This window comes from Alosa sapidissima, chromosome 1 (assembly GCF_018492685.1).
Source record: "Alosa sapidissima isolate fAloSap1 chromosome 1, fAloSap1.pri, whole genome shotgun sequence".
Lineage (NCBI taxonomy): Eukaryota > Metazoa > Chordata > Actinopteri > Clupeiformes > Clupeidae > Alosa > Alosa sapidissima.
The window spans coordinates 53,156,895-53,172,732 of NC_055957.1; the positions used below are offsets into that span (position 1 = coordinate 53,156,895).

The 15,838-nt window shown below is 56.1% G+C and overlaps 17 non-coding genes and 3 pseudogenes across 17 annotated transcripts; all 20 read left to right on the plus strand.

The window, feature by feature from the left end:
* Nucleotides 1–3,111: 3,111 nt before the first annotated feature.
* Nucleotides 3,112–3,299, plus strand: LOC121683709. Its single transcript, XR_006022880.1, has one exon. It is a non-coding gene; the product is annotated as a U2 spliceosomal RNA (small nuclear RNA).
* A 373-nt stretch (nt 3,300–3,672) lies between these two features.
* LOC121680885 lies at nt 3,673–3,786 on the plus strand. The gene has a single exon (XR_006021852.1). It is a non-coding gene; the product is annotated as a U5 spliceosomal RNA (small nuclear RNA).
* A 155-nt stretch (nt 3,787–3,941) lies between these two features.
* On the plus strand, nt 3,942–4,132 carry LOC121682817. Its single transcript, XR_006022655.1, has one exon. It is a non-coding gene; the product is annotated as a U2 spliceosomal RNA (small nuclear RNA).
* A 372-nt stretch (nt 4,133–4,504) lies between these two features.
* On the plus strand, nt 4,505–4,618 carry LOC121680888. The gene has a single exon (XR_006021856.1). It is a non-coding gene; the product is annotated as a U5 spliceosomal RNA (small nuclear RNA).
* A 2,187-nt stretch (nt 4,619–6,805) lies between these two features.
* On the plus strand, nt 6,806–7,013 carry LOC121684291 (annotated as a pseudogene).
* A 379-nt stretch (nt 7,014–7,392) lies between these two features.
* LOC121680891 lies at nt 7,393–7,506 on the plus strand. Its single transcript, XR_006021857.1, has one exon. It is a non-coding gene; the product is annotated as a U5 spliceosomal RNA (small nuclear RNA).
* Nucleotides 7,507–7,661: 155 nt separating this feature from the next.
* LOC121682828 lies at nt 7,662–7,852 on the plus strand. Its single transcript, XR_006022656.1, has one exon. It is a non-coding gene; the product is annotated as a U2 spliceosomal RNA (small nuclear RNA).
* Nucleotides 7,853–8,211: 359 nt separating this feature from the next.
* LOC121680895 lies at nt 8,212–8,325 on the plus strand. Its single transcript, XR_006021860.1, has one exon. It is a non-coding gene; the product is annotated as a U5 spliceosomal RNA (small nuclear RNA).
* Nucleotides 8,326–8,480: 155 nt separating this feature from the next.
* LOC121682851 lies at nt 8,481–8,671 on the plus strand. The gene has a single exon (XR_006022658.1). It is a non-coding gene; the product is annotated as a U2 spliceosomal RNA (small nuclear RNA).
* A 358-nt stretch (nt 8,672–9,029) lies between these two features.
* Nucleotides 9,030–9,143, plus strand: LOC121680900. The gene has a single exon (XR_006021861.1). It is a non-coding gene; the product is annotated as a U5 spliceosomal RNA (small nuclear RNA).
* Nucleotides 9,144–9,298: 155 nt separating this feature from the next.
* LOC121684418 lies at nt 9,299–9,429 on the plus strand (annotated as a pseudogene).
* Nucleotides 9,430–10,961: 1,532 nt separating this feature from the next.
* LOC121683610 lies at nt 10,962–11,145 on the plus strand. Its single transcript, XR_006022851.1, has one exon. It is a non-coding gene; the product is annotated as a U2 spliceosomal RNA (small nuclear RNA).
* Nucleotides 11,146–11,499: 354 nt separating this feature from the next.
* Nucleotides 11,500–11,613, plus strand: LOC121680905. The gene has a single exon (XR_006021864.1). It is a non-coding gene; the product is annotated as a U5 spliceosomal RNA (small nuclear RNA).
* A 155-nt stretch (nt 11,614–11,768) lies between these two features.
* LOC121682862 lies at nt 11,769–11,959 on the plus strand. The gene has a single exon (XR_006022659.1). It is a non-coding gene; the product is annotated as a U2 spliceosomal RNA (small nuclear RNA).
* A 374-nt stretch (nt 11,960–12,333) lies between these two features.
* Nucleotides 12,334–12,447, plus strand: LOC121680912. The gene has a single exon (XR_006021865.1). It is a non-coding gene; the product is annotated as a U5 spliceosomal RNA (small nuclear RNA).
* A 155-nt stretch (nt 12,448–12,602) lies between these two features.
* Nucleotides 12,603–12,793, plus strand: LOC121682873. Its single transcript, XR_006022660.1, has one exon. It is a non-coding gene; the product is annotated as a U2 spliceosomal RNA (small nuclear RNA).
* Nucleotides 12,794–13,156: 363 nt separating this feature from the next.
* LOC121680918 lies at nt 13,157–13,270 on the plus strand. Its single transcript, XR_006021867.1, has one exon. It is a non-coding gene; the product is annotated as a U5 spliceosomal RNA (small nuclear RNA).
* Nucleotides 13,271–13,431: 161 nt separating this feature from the next.
* LOC121684422 lies at nt 13,432–13,562 on the plus strand (annotated as a pseudogene).
* Nucleotides 13,563–15,094: 1,532 nt separating this feature from the next.
* Nucleotides 15,095–15,284, plus strand: LOC121683791. Its single transcript, XR_006022912.1, has one exon. It is a non-coding gene; the product is annotated as a U2 spliceosomal RNA (small nuclear RNA).
* A 363-nt stretch (nt 15,285–15,647) lies between these two features.
* On the plus strand, nt 15,648–15,761 carry LOC121680924. The gene has a single exon (XR_006021868.1). It is a non-coding gene; the product is annotated as a U5 spliceosomal RNA (small nuclear RNA).
* Nucleotides 15,762–15,838: the final 77 nt, after the last annotated feature.

Genomic DNA, 15,838 nt, shown 5'->3' on the forward strand with positions numbered 1-15,838 from the left:
CCTTTATACGGGGAGGGTTGTGGTTCTGGGGGGGGATTTTAATGTGTCCCTAGAGAGAGCTCCGGGGGGGGATTTGGGTTCTTTGTTACAGGACTTCCTGTTACAGGACTGTTTTAGGGCGGCCGGGGATGGGTCGGCAGGGGTGACCTGGAGTAACTCGAGGGGGGACGAGTCACGCCTGGACTATATCTTTGTCCCCAAGGTGCTGGGGGTCCGGGACTTCCGGGTTGAGCCGGTCTGGCTGTCTGACCATTGCGTGGTGGGGGTGGAGGTGGTGCTGCCGGGGGTGGGGAGGGGGCGCGGCCGGGGGGCCTGGCGGTTTAATGTCGGGTTCCTAGAGGAGGCGGCCTTCTGCCAGGCCTTTCGGCAGCTGTATGTGGGGTGGAGGAGTATGAAGGGGCTATTCGACTCCTTGGGCGAGTGGTGGGAGGGAGTCAAGGCCCGGATCGGGAGTTTTTGCCGCACATGGGGGAGGGAGCGGGCGCAGGAGAAGAGGGGGGAGGCTAATGAGTGGGCGGCGGAACTGAGGAGGATGTGGTGGGCGGGGGAGCTGGCTTCACCGGCGGGCCGCGCTCGGGCGGCAGTCCTGCGCGGTAGGCTAGACAATTTTTTTATGGCGGAGGCCAAGGCCCTTTTGGTGGGGTCGGGTGTGAGGGGGTGCCTGTCGGGCGAGACCCCGTCCAAGGCGTTTTTCGCCGAGGTGCGCACAAGGCAGGAGCGGTGCGCTATAGAGGCCCTGCAGGGGCCTGGGGGGCGGGTTACAGGGGAGGAGGAGATTTTGGAGGCCGCCAGGGAGTACTATCAGGACCTCTTCAGCGAGCGGGAGAGGGACGAGGCCCTGGCGGACAGGTTCTTGGGGGGGCTAGAGTCAAGGCTGTCGGCGGAGGACCGGCAGGCCTTGGAGGCGGGCATTACGGAGGGGGAGGCCGAGGAGGCGATGAGGTCTCTGAGGCTGGGCCGGGCGCCGGGGGGCGATGGCCTCCCGGTGGAATTTTACAGGTCCTTTTGGGATCTGGTGGGGCAGGACTTGGTGGGGGTGTTTGGGGACTGTTTTAGCGGGGGGGTGCTGCCAGCCTCAATGCGGGCCGGGCTGGTCTCCCTCATTTTTAAGAAAGGGTGCAGGGAACAGCTGGCAAATTGGCGCCCTATCACGGTCCTGACAGCGGACGTGAAGATCCTGTCCAAGGTCCTGACCCGTAGGTTGGGGAGGGTTATGGGTACGGTGGTCCACCCGGACCAGACTTGTGGGGTGCCGGGGAGAGCGTGCAGCCTGAACCTGGTCCTGGTGAGGGATGTGGTCAGCTGGGCGGACGTGAGAGGTCTCCCGCTGGCCCTCCTGAGCCTGGACCAGGAAAAGGCGTTCGACCGGGTGCAGCACTCCTTTCTGTTCCGGGTTCTGGACCGGATGGGGTTTGGGCCGGTGTTCGTGGCCTGGATCCGGCTGCTGTATGTGGATGCGGTTAGCCGGATCAGGATTAATGGCTCCGTTTCGGGGGTGGTGCGGCAGGTGGGGGGTGTCCGACAGGGCTGCCCCCTGTCCCCACTCCTGTACGTCCTGACCCTGGAGGCCCTGATGGCGGGGCTGAGGGCGGAGCCGAGCATCGAAGGGGTGCATCTCCCGGGGGGTGGGGGGGAGGTTGCTAAAGTGGCTGGGTACGCGGACGACCTGACCCTCTTTATCACTACTGATAGGGGGTTTGGGGCCGTTGTTCGGGTGGTAGAGGAGTTTGGGAGGGCGTCCGGGGCAAAGGTCAACTTGGGCAAGTCTGCGGCCCTGTGCCTGGGCCCGTGGAGTTCCAGGGTGGAGGTCCCGGGGGGTTTCAGGGTGGCCGAGGATGCAATCCGGGTACTGGGGGTGGATTTCTGTCGGAGCGAGGCCCCGGTGAAGAACTGGGAGGTTCTTCTGGGGGCGGTGGGGAGGCGGCTGGCGAGGTGGAGGAGTAGGCCGCTGTCCCTAACGGGCAGGGTGATGGTGGTTAAGGCCGACGTGCTGCCTTGTCTGAACCACCTGGCGTACGTGTACCCGGTGCCGTTCCATATCGGGCGGAGACTGGAGAGGGCAGTCTTCTCTTTTATTTGGGGGGGCTCGGCGGAGTTTGTGAATCGTGCTTTGATGTACCGAGATGTGCGGGAGGGGGGGAGGGGGGTGCCCTGCCTGCCGGTGAAGCTGCTGTGCCTGCACAGCTCTTTCCATGCGCGGCTGGTGGTGGGGGACACAACGCATAAGGCTGGCATTTTGGCGAGGTACTGGTTGGGGCTGGCTTTGCGGCGGCTGAGGCCGCTGAGCGCAACATCCCCCTGGTCCTGGGACTCCCCATGGTGGTACACTCGGGTCCGGGACTTTGTGCGGGCCCGGGAGTGGTGCCTGGAGGACGGTCTGGTGCTGGATCACCGGAGGTTGTATGGGGAGGCCATGAGGCGGGACCTGGCGTCAGAGCCACTGCCTGCGTGCCCCAGGGCATCGGGGTGGCTCTTTCTGCAGCCGGCGTTCTTACATCCGGGGGGTAGGGATCTGAACTGGCTGGCGGCGCTCAATAGGCTGCCGGTCAGGGAACGGATTTGTCGGCTGTGGGGGAGGGGGCGGCCGGGGTGTGCCATGGGGTGTGGGGAGGTCGAGACGGTGTCACACGTGTTCTGGGGGTGTAGGGAGGCAGCGCGGGTGTGGGGTAGGGTGAAGGAGTGGGTGGGCCCGGGGTTTGGGGGGTTTTTGGTGGAGGAGCTGGTGGTGAGCGGGGTGGGTCTGGCCCAGTTGGGCTCAGACGTCAGAAGGGTGGTGTGGGCGGTGGGAACGGAGGTGAAAAGGGCCTTGTGGGAGCGGCGGAAGGACTCCATCCGCACCCTGGCTCCCCAGGGAACTCCAGAGGCTGTGTTTTACAGGGTGAAGTGGAGGGTGGAGACGTATGTCAGGGGTTTTGGGAAGGAGGAGGGGAGGGGGGAGATGGAGAGGGTGTGGGGTCCTCTGGCAAGTGGGGTGGTGTTGTGAGGGGGGAGGGGGGTTTGGGGTTTTTCTTGTTTTTTCCTTTCTATTTTCCTTTTTTTTGGGCCATCGAGAACTGTGTGATGGCGGATGTGTGTATATGTATCGTGTGTTAATGTGGGCCTAGGGCCTGGTTTGGTTTGGTGAATAAACTTCAATATAAAAAAAATCTGTTCTTATCAGTTTAATATCTGATACGTCCTCTACCCGAGGACCATATATTAATCTGATTTTTGGAACAGGGAGACGGAAGAGGGGCTTGCTCCGTCCGCTCCACGCATCGACCCGGTATTGCAGCGACTCCGGGAACGGTGCACATTCCTTTGACTGTGTAAGAAAAGAACCAACCCAGTGGAACTGACTGACTGACTGACTGACTGACTGACTGACTGACTGTGATGAAATCCTCCTTAGCAGAGCAGACGCAGCAGCAGGAGTCCTTGCCAGGTGTTTTGGCCAACCGCGCCACCTCCCTTTTCGGCCCCTTTTGGGTTTTCCCGCCCTTTTACTCTTTTTTTTTTTTTTTTTTTTTTTTTTTTTTTTTTTTTTTTTTTTTTTTTTTTTTTTACACATTTAAATTTAAAGGGGATGTTGATACTGCAGTCTTGTTGCCACTGGGCAACGCCTTGGAGTCACCCTCACGTCCACGACCGGCGCCGTTCATGCTCTCCGTCCGGCGTGCCCTGTGGCAGCCATCGCTCGGGTTTCTCTTCATCTCGTACAAATCTTTCGCCTTTTACTAAAGATTTCCGTGGAGGGGAACTGCCCCGAGTTTACGGTATTTTTGGAAGCTCTGCTTCGGCGGAGCTGCACCTGCCTGTCCAAAGTCAAGCGTCGTGGTGTTTTGTTTTGCGGCGGCGGCGGCGGCGGCGGTCCGCTTTTGCTGGCCCCGCCTCCCCCCGTAACCATGTGAGCGCGGGGGGCGTCGCTAGAGGGGCCGCCGCACCCCGTGCAGTTGTGGGGTATCGCTTCTCGGCCTTTTGGCTAAGATCAAGTGTAGTATCTGTTCTTATCAGTTTAATATCTGATACGTCCTCTACCCGAGGACCATATATTAATCTGATTTTTGGAACAGGGAGACGGAAGAGGGGCTTGCTCCGTCCGCTCCACGCATCGACCCGGTATTGCAGCGACTCCGGGAACGGTGCACATTCCTTTGACTGTGTAAGAAAAGAACCAACCCAGTGGAACTGACTGACTGACTGACTGACTGACTGACTGACTGACTGTGATGAAATCCTCCTTAGCAGAGCAGACGCAGCAGCAGGAGTCCTTGCCAGGTGTTTTGGCCAACCGCGCCACCTCCCTTTTCGGCCCCTTTTGGGTTTTCCCGCCCTTTTACTCTTTTTTTTTTTTTTTTTTTTTTTTTTTTTTTTTTTTTTTTTTTTTTTTTTTTTTTACACATTTAAATTTAAAGGGGATGTTGATACTGCAGTCTTGTTGCCACTGGGCAACGCCTTGGAGTCACCCTCACGTCCACGACCGGCGCCGTTCATGCTCTCCGTCCGGCGTGCCCTGTGGCAGCCATCGCTCGGGTTTCTCTTCATCTCGTACAAATCTTTCGCCTTTTACTAAAGATTTCCGTGGAGGGGAACTGCCCCGAGTTTACGGTATTTTTGGAAGCTCTGCTTCGGCGGAGCTGCACCTGCCTGTCCAAAGTCAAGCGTCGTGGTGTTTTGTTTTGCGGCGGCGGCGGCGGCGGCGGTCCGCTTTTGCTGGCCCCGCCTCCCCCCGTAACCATGTGAGCGCGGGGGGCGTCGCTAGAGGGGCCGCCGCACCCCGTGCAGTTGTGGGGTATCGCTTCTCGGCCTTTTGGCTAAGATCAAGTGTAGCATCTCGCGCACACGACGGGAAGGCGATGGGGACGTTGGGTCCATTACGACTGAGGAACACGATCCGTTTTGTGGTTCCGGTGAGCAGAAGGAAGGACATGAAGAGAGAGTACTTTTCGGACAAGGTTTTGCTGGACATTTTGGATTTGGGAGTGCGGGAGGTTCTTTGCCTGCAGGAGTATCGGCCTCAAGGTACGTTTGACGTTACTTTTCGGACTGAAATGTTTTTTGAAATGGCTAAGAAGAGGATTACTGAGAAGTTGCATGTGGATTTACTGAAGGGTATGGGGCTTTTTTCGTCTGAGACTCATGTTTTTGTGCACATGTTTAACCCGTTCGTGTTGGAGGAGGACATTATTGCTTTTCTGAAGAGATACTGTGTGGATGTGCGGGAGGGTGCGAAAGTGACTGACTCGAGGGGTTTCTGGACGGGAAGGAGACGGTTTAAAGTTCGCTTTAAAGTTGGTGCTTCGCCTCCCCAGTCCTTCGCTTTGGGGCCAGACAGGGGTTACTTGTTTGTCCCTGGGAGGCCTGGGGGTTGCTGGAAGTGTGGGGAAGGTGGGCATGTTAGAGAGGACTGTAAAGTTACCAGGTGCCGCCATTGTGGCTCTACGGAGCACATGGCAGCGAAATGTTTGGCTCCGAAGACCTGCAGTCTTTGTGGGTCTTCGGAGCACCTGTTTAGAGCCTGCCCAGGTCGGAAGAGTGCTGCTGTGGGTCGTGAAGAGTCTGAGGGTCGAGGACCGACGGACGTGCGGTCGGCTGCTGGAGAGGAGTCCCCTATGCCCCCCGGGAGGACTCTTTCGAGGCTTGCTGATCCTTTGTCTGACGGTGGCCATGCGGTCGCTAAGATGGCGGCTAACGATGAGCAGGTGGTGAGCCATGTGGTAGCAAAGATGGTGGCTAGCAGCGAGCAGGTGGTGAGTGCACATGGAGCTGCTGCTGAGAGGCCCTCTGTTCCCACCCCGGAGGGTTCATCTCAGTTTGCAGCTCCCCAGGCTGTTAATGTTGTTAGTGTGCTTTCCCCTAGGCCTACAGCTGATTCCCCCCAGGCTGTGGCCGAGGACATGTGTTCTGGTGTTCCTGTGGTTTCTCCTGGGCCTCTGGCTGATCCCCCCCAGGCTGTGGCTGAGGAGACATGTTCTGGTGTTGCTGTGGATGAGTCGGCGGGAGTGGTTTCACCTGGGTCGTGGGCTGATTGCCCCTTCGATGAGGAGGTGGTGATCACAGGAGTGGTGCCAGCTGCAGGGAAGCGCCCCCTGGAGGACAGCGGGTCGGAGGAGACTCCGGTGCGCCGCCTCAGGTCGTGCCCGACAGTGCAGGTGTTTGGCCAGGTCACCCCCCTGGAGGAAGATGATGGCGATGACGACAGCGAGGAGGAGATCGAGGTCGATGATGGCAGGCCCTGTGATGAGTTGGTGGTCGGCTCGGATTTGCTTCTGGGCTGGGACGAGAAGAATTTGAAGCAGCTGACTGGCATGGTCGAGTCAAGTGGAAGAGACTGATGTGTGTTTACAAGGTCGACTGCGATGATATGGAGGCCGTGGGCGCCGAGGCCAGTTGTGCCGTGGTGGCTGGAGGCGGGGCCTCCCCGGATTTTCTTCTGGGGTGCGATGAGGACAATTTGAAGGCTACTACTCTTCTGGTGGAGCCTAGGAATGTGGACTCTTTGCTGTGAAGTGTGTTTGGTGATGGGTATGTTCTTGCTGGTAGTTTTGTGAATGGGCTGATTAAAGTCAAGTGACGTGTTCTGGCCCTAGTACGCATGATTGTTTGATGATGGCTGTGCATTTCATTTGTTGGGGGTTTGTGGCTTTGGGTTGTCTGTACTGATGACTGTATGGTTTGGTTTGATGTTGTATGGTTTAGTCTGTACTGATGACTGTATGGTTTGGTTTGATGTTGTATGGTTTAGGTATGGTATAATTTTCTTTTGACGTCCGGTGGGCGTGTTTTTCTTTACTGGTGTTTTTCGGTCGTCCAGGGGGACGTATGTATGGTTTGACTCATGTCATGCAATAAACAATTAAAGAAAAAAAAAAAAAAAAAAATCTGTTCTTATCAGTTTAATATCTGATACGTCCTCTACCCGAGGACCATATATTAATCTGATTTTTGGAACAGGGAGACGGAAGAGGGGCTTGCTCCGTCCGCTCCACGCATCGACCCGGTATTGCAGCGACTCCGGGAACGGTGCACATTCCTTTGACTGTGTAAGAAAAGAACCAACCCAGTGGAACTGACTGACTGACTGACTGACTGACTGACTGACTGACTGTGATGAAATCCTCCTTAGCAGAGCAGACGCAGCAGCAGGAGTCCTTGCCAGGTGTTTTGGCCAACCGCGCCACCTCCCTTTTCGGCCCCTTTTGGGTTTTCCCGCCCTTTTACTCTTTTTTTTTTTTTTTTTTTTTTTTTTTTTTTTTTTTTTTTTTTTTTTTTTTTTTTTTTTTTTACACATTTAAATTTAAAGGGGATGTTGATACTGCAGTCTTGTTGCCACTGGGCAACGCCTTGGAGTCACCCTCACGTCCACGACCGGCGCCGTTCATGCTCTCCGTCCGGCGTGCCCTGTGGCAGCCATCGCTCGGGTTTCTCTTCATCTCGTACAAATCTTTCGCCTTTTACTAAAGATTTCCGTGGAGGGGAACTGCCCCGAGTTTACGGTATTTTTGGAAGCTCTGCTTCGGCGGAGCTGCACCTGCCTGTCCAAAGTCAAGCGTCGTGGTGTTTTGTTTTGCGGCGGCGGCGGCGGCGGCGGTCCGCTTTTGCTGGCCCCGCCTCCCCCCGTAACCATGTGAGCGCGGGGGGCGTCGCTAGAGGGGCCGCCGCACCCCGTGCAGTTGTGGGGTATCGCTTCTCGGCCTTTTGGCTAAGATCAAGTGTAGTATCTGTTCTTATCAGTTTAATATCTGATACGTCCTCTACCCGAGGACCATATATTAATCTGATTTTTGGAACAGGGAGACGGAAGAGGGGCTTGCTCCGTCCGCTCCACGCATCGACCCGGTATTGCAGCGACTCCGGGAACGGTGCACATTCCTTTGACTGTGTAAGAAAAGAACCAACCCAGTGGAACTGACTGACTGACTGACTGACTGACTGACTGACTGACTGTGATGAAATCCTCCTTAGCAGAGCAGACGCAGCAGCAGGAGTCCTTGCCAGGTGTTTTGGCCAACCGCGCCACCTCCCTTTTCGGCCCCTTTTGGGTTTTCCCGCCCTTTTACTCTTTTTTTTTTTTTTTTTTTTTTTTTTTTTTTTTTTTTTTTTTACACATTTAAATTTAAAGGGGATGTTGATACTGCAGTCTTGTTGCCACTGGGCAACGCCTTGGAGTCACCCTCACGTCCACGACCGGCGCCGTTCATGCTCTCCGTCCGGCGTGCCCTGTGGCAGCCATCGCTCGGGTTTCTCTTCATCTCGTACAAATCTTTCGCCTTTTACTAAAGATTTCCGTGGAGGGGAACTGCCCCGAGTTTACGGTATTTTTGGAAGCTCTGCTTCGGCGGAGCTGCACCTGCCTGTCCAAAGTCAAGCGTCGTGGTGTTTTGTTTTGCGGCGGCGGCGGCGGCGGCGGTCCGCTTTTGCTGGCCCCGCCTCCCCCCGTAACCATGTGAGCGCGGGGGGCGTCGCTAGAGGGGCCGCCGCACCCCGTGCAGTTGTGGGGTATCGCTTCTCGGCCTTTTGGCTAAGATCAAGTGTAGTATCTGTTCTTATCAGTTTAATATCTGATACGTCCTCTACCCGAGGACCATATATTAATCTGATTTTTGGAACAGGGAGACGGAAGAGGGGCTTGCTCCGTCCGCTCCACGCATCGACCCGGTATTGCAGCGACTCCGGGAACGGTGCACATTCCTTTGACTGTGTAAGAAAAGAACCAACCCAGTGGAACTGACTGACTGACTGACTGACTGACTGTGATGAAATCCTCCTTAGCAGAGCAGACGCAGCAGCAGGAGTCCTTGCCAGGTGTTTTGGCCAACCGCGCCACCTCCCTTTTCGGCCCCTTTTGGGTTTTCCCGCCCTTTTACTCTTTTTTTTTTTTTTTTTTTTTTTTTTTTTTTTTTTTTTTTTTTTTTTTTTTTTACACATTTAAATTTAAAGGGGATGTTGATACTGCAGTCTTGTTGCCACTGGGCAACGCCTTGGAGTCACCCTCACGTCCACGACCGGCGCCGTTCATGCTCTCCGTCCGGCGTGCCCTGTGGCAGCCATCGCTCGGGTTTCTCTTCATCTCGTACAAATCTTTCGCCTTTTACTAAAGATTTCCGTGGAGGGGAACTGCCCCGAGTTTACGGTATTTTTGGAAGCTCTGCTTCGGCGGAGCTGCACCTGCCTGTCCAAAGTCAAGCGTCGTGGTGTTTTGTTTTGCGGCGGCGGCGGCGGCGGCGGTCCGCTTTTGCTGGCCCCGCCTCCCCCCGTAACCATGTGAGCGCGGGGGGCGTCGCTAGAGGGGCCGCCGCACCCCGTGCAGTTGTGGGGTATCGCTTCTCGGCCTTTTGGCTAAGATCAAGTGTAGTATCTGTTCTTATCACTTGGACTAACCGAGATGGCGACTGTGGACGTGACGGATGCGACGAAGGGGATACCGAAGCATGCGATTCGGTATCTGATCCCGGAGGGAAGGAGGGCGGAGTTGGATCGGGCTGGCTTTGGAGGGATTATCCTGAAGGGTGTGCTGGGCCTGGCAGGAGCGGACGTGCTGTGTCTCCAGGATTACCCGGCGTTGGGGAGGTTCGACGTCACCTTCAAGACGGAGGAGGACCTACAGGTCGCATTATGGAAGGGGAAAGGAGACGCTAGGATTACGGGAATCAAGCGCGTGGTGTGGAGCGCAGCCAACGCGGTGGTGGTGCAGGTCTTCAACCCGCACGTGTTGGAGCTGGATGTACGGGTGTTCCTGAGTCGGTACTGCAGCACGGTGTCACAAGGGGAGAAGGTCACGGACGCAAACGGATTTTGGACTGGAAAGTGGAGGTACAGTGTACGTTTTCGTGTTTCTGGGGAGGGCCGCCAGCTGCGGCCTCCGCATTTGTTTGCTCTGGGGTCGGATCGTGGGAGGGTGTTTTTACCAGACTTGCCAACTGTTTGCTGGGGATGTGGGGAAGAGGGGCACTTGAGGAGTGAATGTGTTGCGCAGCGGTGCGTGCGTTGTGGGGTGGTGGGGCATGTGGTGAAGGACTGTGGGGAGAGAAGGGAGTGTTCATTGTGTGGGGACAAGGATCACCTCTTTCTGAGGTGCCCTAAGAGACAGAGCTATGCGGGAGCAGTTTTGGGGCTATCTGGTGGTGGGGGGGTTTCTGTTTCCCCCGCAGGGGCTCCTCCGACGACTGGTGCGCTGGAGAGGAGGTCGACGGGACCGGTGACGGCGGGTGCGAGCGGAGTGAAGGGAGCTGCAGTATCTGCTGGAGGAGCGGGAGCGGTGGCTGGTGCGAGTGGAGTGACGGGAGCTGCAGTATCTGCTGGAGGAGCTGGAGCGGGGCCGCATGGAGGCAGCCAGGTGGCTACGGCTACCGCTAGGCCGCATGGCAGCCAAGATGGCCGCCCAGAGGTCGGAGGGTCGGCGGGGTCGAAGGGCAGGCCGGGCGTGGCCAAGGAGAGGGTCGAGGTGTCGAGCTGGGCGGAGGCAACCGCCTCCCAGGAAGAGGAGATGGTGGAGCTGGCGATGGTGTCTGGGAAGCGCCCCCTGGAGGGTGGAGGTCCGGTGAGTGCTCCGGTGCGGCGTCAGCGGCCGGGGGAGGGGGTGGCGGCCTTCGGACGCTCCCTGCCCCTGGCGGCTGAGATGGGGACTACGGGCGAGTCGGAGGAGCTGGAGTTGGAGGAGTCGATGGATTCGGTGGAGTCGGTGACGGAGAGGCGGACCGCAGGACGGGGGAGTCGCCCCCCTCCTGCGCAGATTGCGGGATGGGATGTGGACAGTTTGAAGCGGACTATGGGCATGGAATAGTGGGTTACTGGTGGTGGGTTTGTGTAATTAACTGTGTAATAGTGATGTAAGTGTTATGGGGTTGTTTTTGGCTGGGCCTGCGTGCCCGAGTCTTTCTCAAAGGGGCATTTGTGCCCGTATGTTGCAGCCTTTCTTTTTTCTCTTTTTCTTTTTCTCTGCTTTCTGAATTCTTCATGTTCTGGCTGTAACTATGCTTTGTATATTTTGAATCTGGTATGAATAAACTTCAATCTGTTCTTATCAGTTTAATATCTGATACGTCCTCTACCCGAGGACCATATATTAATCTGATTTTTGGAACAGGGAGACGGAAGAGGGGCTTGCTCCGTCCGCTCCACGCATCGACCCGGTATTGCAGCGACTCCGGGAACGGTGCACATTCCTTTGACTGTGTAAGAAAAGAACCAACCCAGTGGAACTGACTGACTGACTGACTGACTGACTGACTGACTGACTGTGATGAAATCCTCCTTAGCAGAGCAGACGCAGCAGCAGGAGTCCTTGCCAGGTGTTTTGGCCAACCGCGCCACCTCCCTTTTCGGCCCCTTTTGGGTTTTCCCGCCCTTTTACTCTTTTTTTTTTTTTTTTTTTTTTTTTTTTTTTTTTTTTACACATTTAAATTTAAAGGGGATGTTGATACTGCAGTCTTGTTGCCACTGGGCAACGCCTTGGAGTCACCCTCACGTCCACGACCGGCGCCGTTCATGCTCTCCGTCCGGCGTGCCCTGTGGCAGCCATCGCTCGGGTTTCTCTTCATCTCGTACAAATCTTTCGCCTTTTACTAAAGATTTCCGTGGAGGGGAACTGCCCCGAGTTTACGGTATTTTTGGAAGCTCTGCTTCGGCGGAGCTGCACCTGCCTGTCCAAAGTCAAGCGTCGTGGTGTTTTGTTTTGCGGCGGCGGCGGCGGCGGCGGTCCGCTTTTGCTGGCCCCGCCTCCCCCCGTAACCATGTGAGCGCGGGGGGCGTCGCTAGAGGGGCCGCCGCACCCCGTGCAGTTGTGGGGTATCGCTTCTCGGCCTTTTGGCTAAGATCAAGTGTAGTATCTGTTCTTATCAGTTTAATATCTGATACGTCCTCTACCCGAGGACCATATATTAATCTGATTTTTGGAACAGGGAGACGGAAGAGGGGCTTGCTCCGTCCGCTCCACGCATCGACCCGGTATTGCAGCGACTCCGGGAACGGTGCACATTCCTTTGACTGTGTAAGAAAAGAACCAACCCAGTGGAACTGACTGACTGACTGACTGACTGACTGACTGACTGACTGTGATGAAATCCTCCTTAGCAGAGCAGACGCAGCAGCAGGAGTCCTTGCCAGGTGTTTTGGCCAACCGCGCCACCTCCCTTTTCGGCCCCTTTTGGGTTTTCCCGCCCTTTTACTCTTTTTTTTTTTTTTTTTTTTTTTTTTTTTTTTTTTTTTTTTTTTTTTTTTTTTTTTTACACATTTAAATTTAAAGGGGATGTTGATACTGCAGTCTTGTTGCCACTGGGCAACGCCTTGGAGTCACCCTCACGTCCACGACCGGCGCCGTTCATGCTCTCCGTCCGGCGTGCCCTGTGGCAGCCATCGCTCGGGTTTCTCTTCATCTCGTACAAATCTTTCGCCTTTTACTAAAGATTTCCGTGGAGGGGAACTGCCCCGAGTTTACGGTATTTTTGGAAGCTCTGCTTCGGCGGAGCTGCACCTGCCTGTCCAAAGTCAAGCGTCGTGGTGTTTTGTTTTGCGGCGGCGGCGGCGGCGGCGGTCCGCTTTTGCTGGCCCCGCCTCCCCCCGTAACCATGTGAGCGCGGGGGGCGTCGCTAGAGGGGCCGCCGCACCCCGTGCAGTTGTGGGGTATCGCTTCTCGGCCTTTTGGCTAAGATCAAGTGTAGTATCTGTTCTTATCAGTTTAATATCTGATACGTCCTCTACCCGAGGACCATATATTAATCTGATTTTTGGAACAGGGAGACGGAAGAGGGGCTTGCTCCGTCCGCTCCACGCATCGACCCGGTATTGCAGCGACTCCGGGAACGGTGCACATTCCTTTGACTGTGTAAGAAAAGAACCAACCCAGTGGAACTGACTGACTGACTGACTGACTGACTGACTGACTGTGATGAAATCCTCCTTAGCAGAGCAGACGCAGCAGCAGGAGTCCTTGCCAGGTGTTTTGGCCAACCGCGCCACCTCCCTTTTCGGCCCCTTTTGGGTTTTCCCGCCCTTTTACTCTTTTTTTTTATTTTTTTTTTTTTTTTTTTTTGTTTTTTTTTTTTTTTTTTACACATTTAAATTTAAAGGGGATGTTGATACTGCCGTCTTGTTGCCACTGGGCAACGCCTTGGAGTCACCCTCACGTCCACGACCGGCGCCGTTCATGCTCTCCGTCCGGCGTGCCCTGTGGCAGCCATCGCTCGGGTTTCTCTTCATCTCGTACAAATCTTTCGCCTTTTACTAAAGATTTCCGTGGAGGGGAACTGCCCCGAGTTTACGGTATTTTTGGAAGCTCTGCTTCGGCGGAGCTGCACCTGCCTGTCCAAAGTCAAGCGTCGTGGTGTTTTGTTTTGCGGCGGCGGCGGCGGCGGCGGCGGCGGTCCGCTTTTGCTGGCCCCGCCTCCCCCCGTAACCATGTGAGCGCGGGGGGCGTCGCTAGAGGGGCCGCCGCACCCCGTGCAGTTGTGGGGTATCGCTTCTCGGCCTTTTGGCTAAGATCAAGTGTAGTATCTGTTCTTATCACTTGGACTAACCGAGATGGCGACTGTGGACGTGACGGATGCGACGAAGGGGATACCGAAGCATGCGATTCGGTATCTGATCCCGGAGGGAAGGAGGGCGGAGTTGGATCGGGCTGGCTTTGGAGGGATTATCCTGAAGGGTGTGCTGGGCCTGGCAGGAGCGGACGTGCTGTGTCTCCAGGATTACCCGGCGTTGGGGAGGTTCGACGTCACCTTCAAGACGGAGGAGGACCTACAGGTCGCATTATGGAAGGGGAAAGGAGACGCTAGGATTACGGGAATCAAGCGCGTGGTGTGGAGCGCAGCCAACGCGGTGGTGGTGCAGGTCTTCAACCCGCACGTGTTGGAGCTGGATGTACGGGTGTTCCTGAGTCGGTACTGCAGCACGGTGTCACAAGGGGAGAAGGTCACGGACGCAAACGGATTTTGGACTGGAAAGTGGAGGTACAGTGTACGTTTTCGTGTTTCTGGGGAGGGCCGCCAGCTGCGGCCTCCGCATTTGTTTGCTCTGGGGTCGGATCGTGGGAGGGTGTTTTTACCAGACTTGCCAACTGTTTGCTGGGGATGTGGGGAAGAGGGGCACTTGAGGAGTGAATGTGTTGCGCAGCGGTGCGTGCGTTGTGGGGTGGTGGGGCATGTGGTGAAGGACTGTGGGGAGAGAAGGGAGTGTTCATTGTGTGGGGACAAGGATCACCTCTTTCTGAGGTGCCCTAAGAGACAGAGCTATGCGGGAGCAGTTTTGGGGCTATCTGGTGGTGGGGGGGTTTCTGTTTCCCCCGCAGGGGCTCCTCCGACGACTGGTGCGCTGGAGAGGAGGTCGACGGGACCGGTGACGGCGGGTGCGAGCGGAGTGAAGGGAGCTGCAGTATCTGCTGGAGGAGCGGGAGCGGTGGCTGGTGCGAGTGGAGTGACGGGAGCTGCAGTATCTGCTGGAGGAGCTGGAGCGGGGCCGCATGGAGGCAGCCAGGTGGCTACGGCTACCGCTAGGCCGCATGGCAGCCAAGATGGCCGCCCAGAGGTCGGAGGGTCGGCGGGGTCGAAGGGCAGGCCGGGCGTGGCCAAGGAGAGGGTCGAGGTGTCGAGCTGGGCGGAGGCAACCGCCTCCCAGGAAGAGGAGATGGTGGAGCTGGCGATGGTGTCTGGGAAGCGCCCCCTGGAGGGTGGAGGTCCGGTGAGTGCTCCGGTGCGGCGTCAGCGGCCGGGGGAGGGGGTGGCGGCCTTCGGACGCTCCCTGCCCCTGGTGGCTGAGATGGGGACTACGGGCGAGTCGGAGGAGCTGGAGTTGGAGGAGTCGATGGATTCGGTGGAGTCGGTGACGGAGAGGCGGACCGCAGGACGGGGGAGTCGCCCCCCTCCTGCGCAGATTGCTGGATGGGATGTGGACAGTTTGAAGCGGACTATGGGCATGGAATAGTGGGTTACTGGTGGTGGGTTTGTGTAATTAACTGTGTAATAGTGATGTAAGTGTTATGGGGTTGTTTTTGGCTGGGCCTGCGTGCCCGAGTCTTTCTCAAAGGGGCATTTGTGCCCGTATGTTGCAGCCTTTCTTTTTTCTCTTTTTCTTTTTCTCTGCTTTCTGAATTCTTCATGTTCTGGCTGTAACTATGCTTTGTATATTTTGAATCTGGTATGAATAAACTTCAATACAAATCTGTTCTTATCAGTTTAATATCTGATACGTCCTCTACCCGAGGACCATATATTAATCTGATTTTTGGAACAGGGAGACGGAAGAGGGGCTTGCTCCGTCCGCTCCACGCATCGACCCGGTATTGCAGCGACTCCGGGAACGGTGCACATTCCTTTGACTGTGTAAGAAAAGAACCAACCCAGTGGAACTGACTGACTGACTGACTGACTGACTGACTGACTGTGATGAAATCCTCCTTAGCAGAGCAGACGCAGCAGCAGGAGTCCTTGCCAGGTGTTTTGGCCAACCGCGCCACCTCCCTTTTCGGCCCCTTTTGGGTTTTCCCGCCCTTTTACTCTTTTTTTTTATTTTTTTTTTTTTTTTTTTTTGTTTTTTTTTTTTTTTTTTACACATTTAAATTTAAAGGGGATGTTGATACTGCCGTCTTGTTGCCACTGGGCAACGCCTTGGAGTCACCCTCACGTCCACGACCGGCGCCGTTCATGCTCTCCGTCCGGCGTGCCCTGTGGCAGCCATCGCTCGGGTTTCTCTTCATCTCGTACAAATCTTTCGCCTTTTACTAAAGATTTCCGTGGAGGGGAACTGCCCCGAGTTTACGGTATTTTTGGAAGCTCTGCTTCGGCGGAGCTGCACCTGCCTGTCCAAAGTCAAGCGTCGTGGTGTTTTGTTTTGCGGCGGCGGCGGCGGCGGCGGCGGCGGTCCGCTT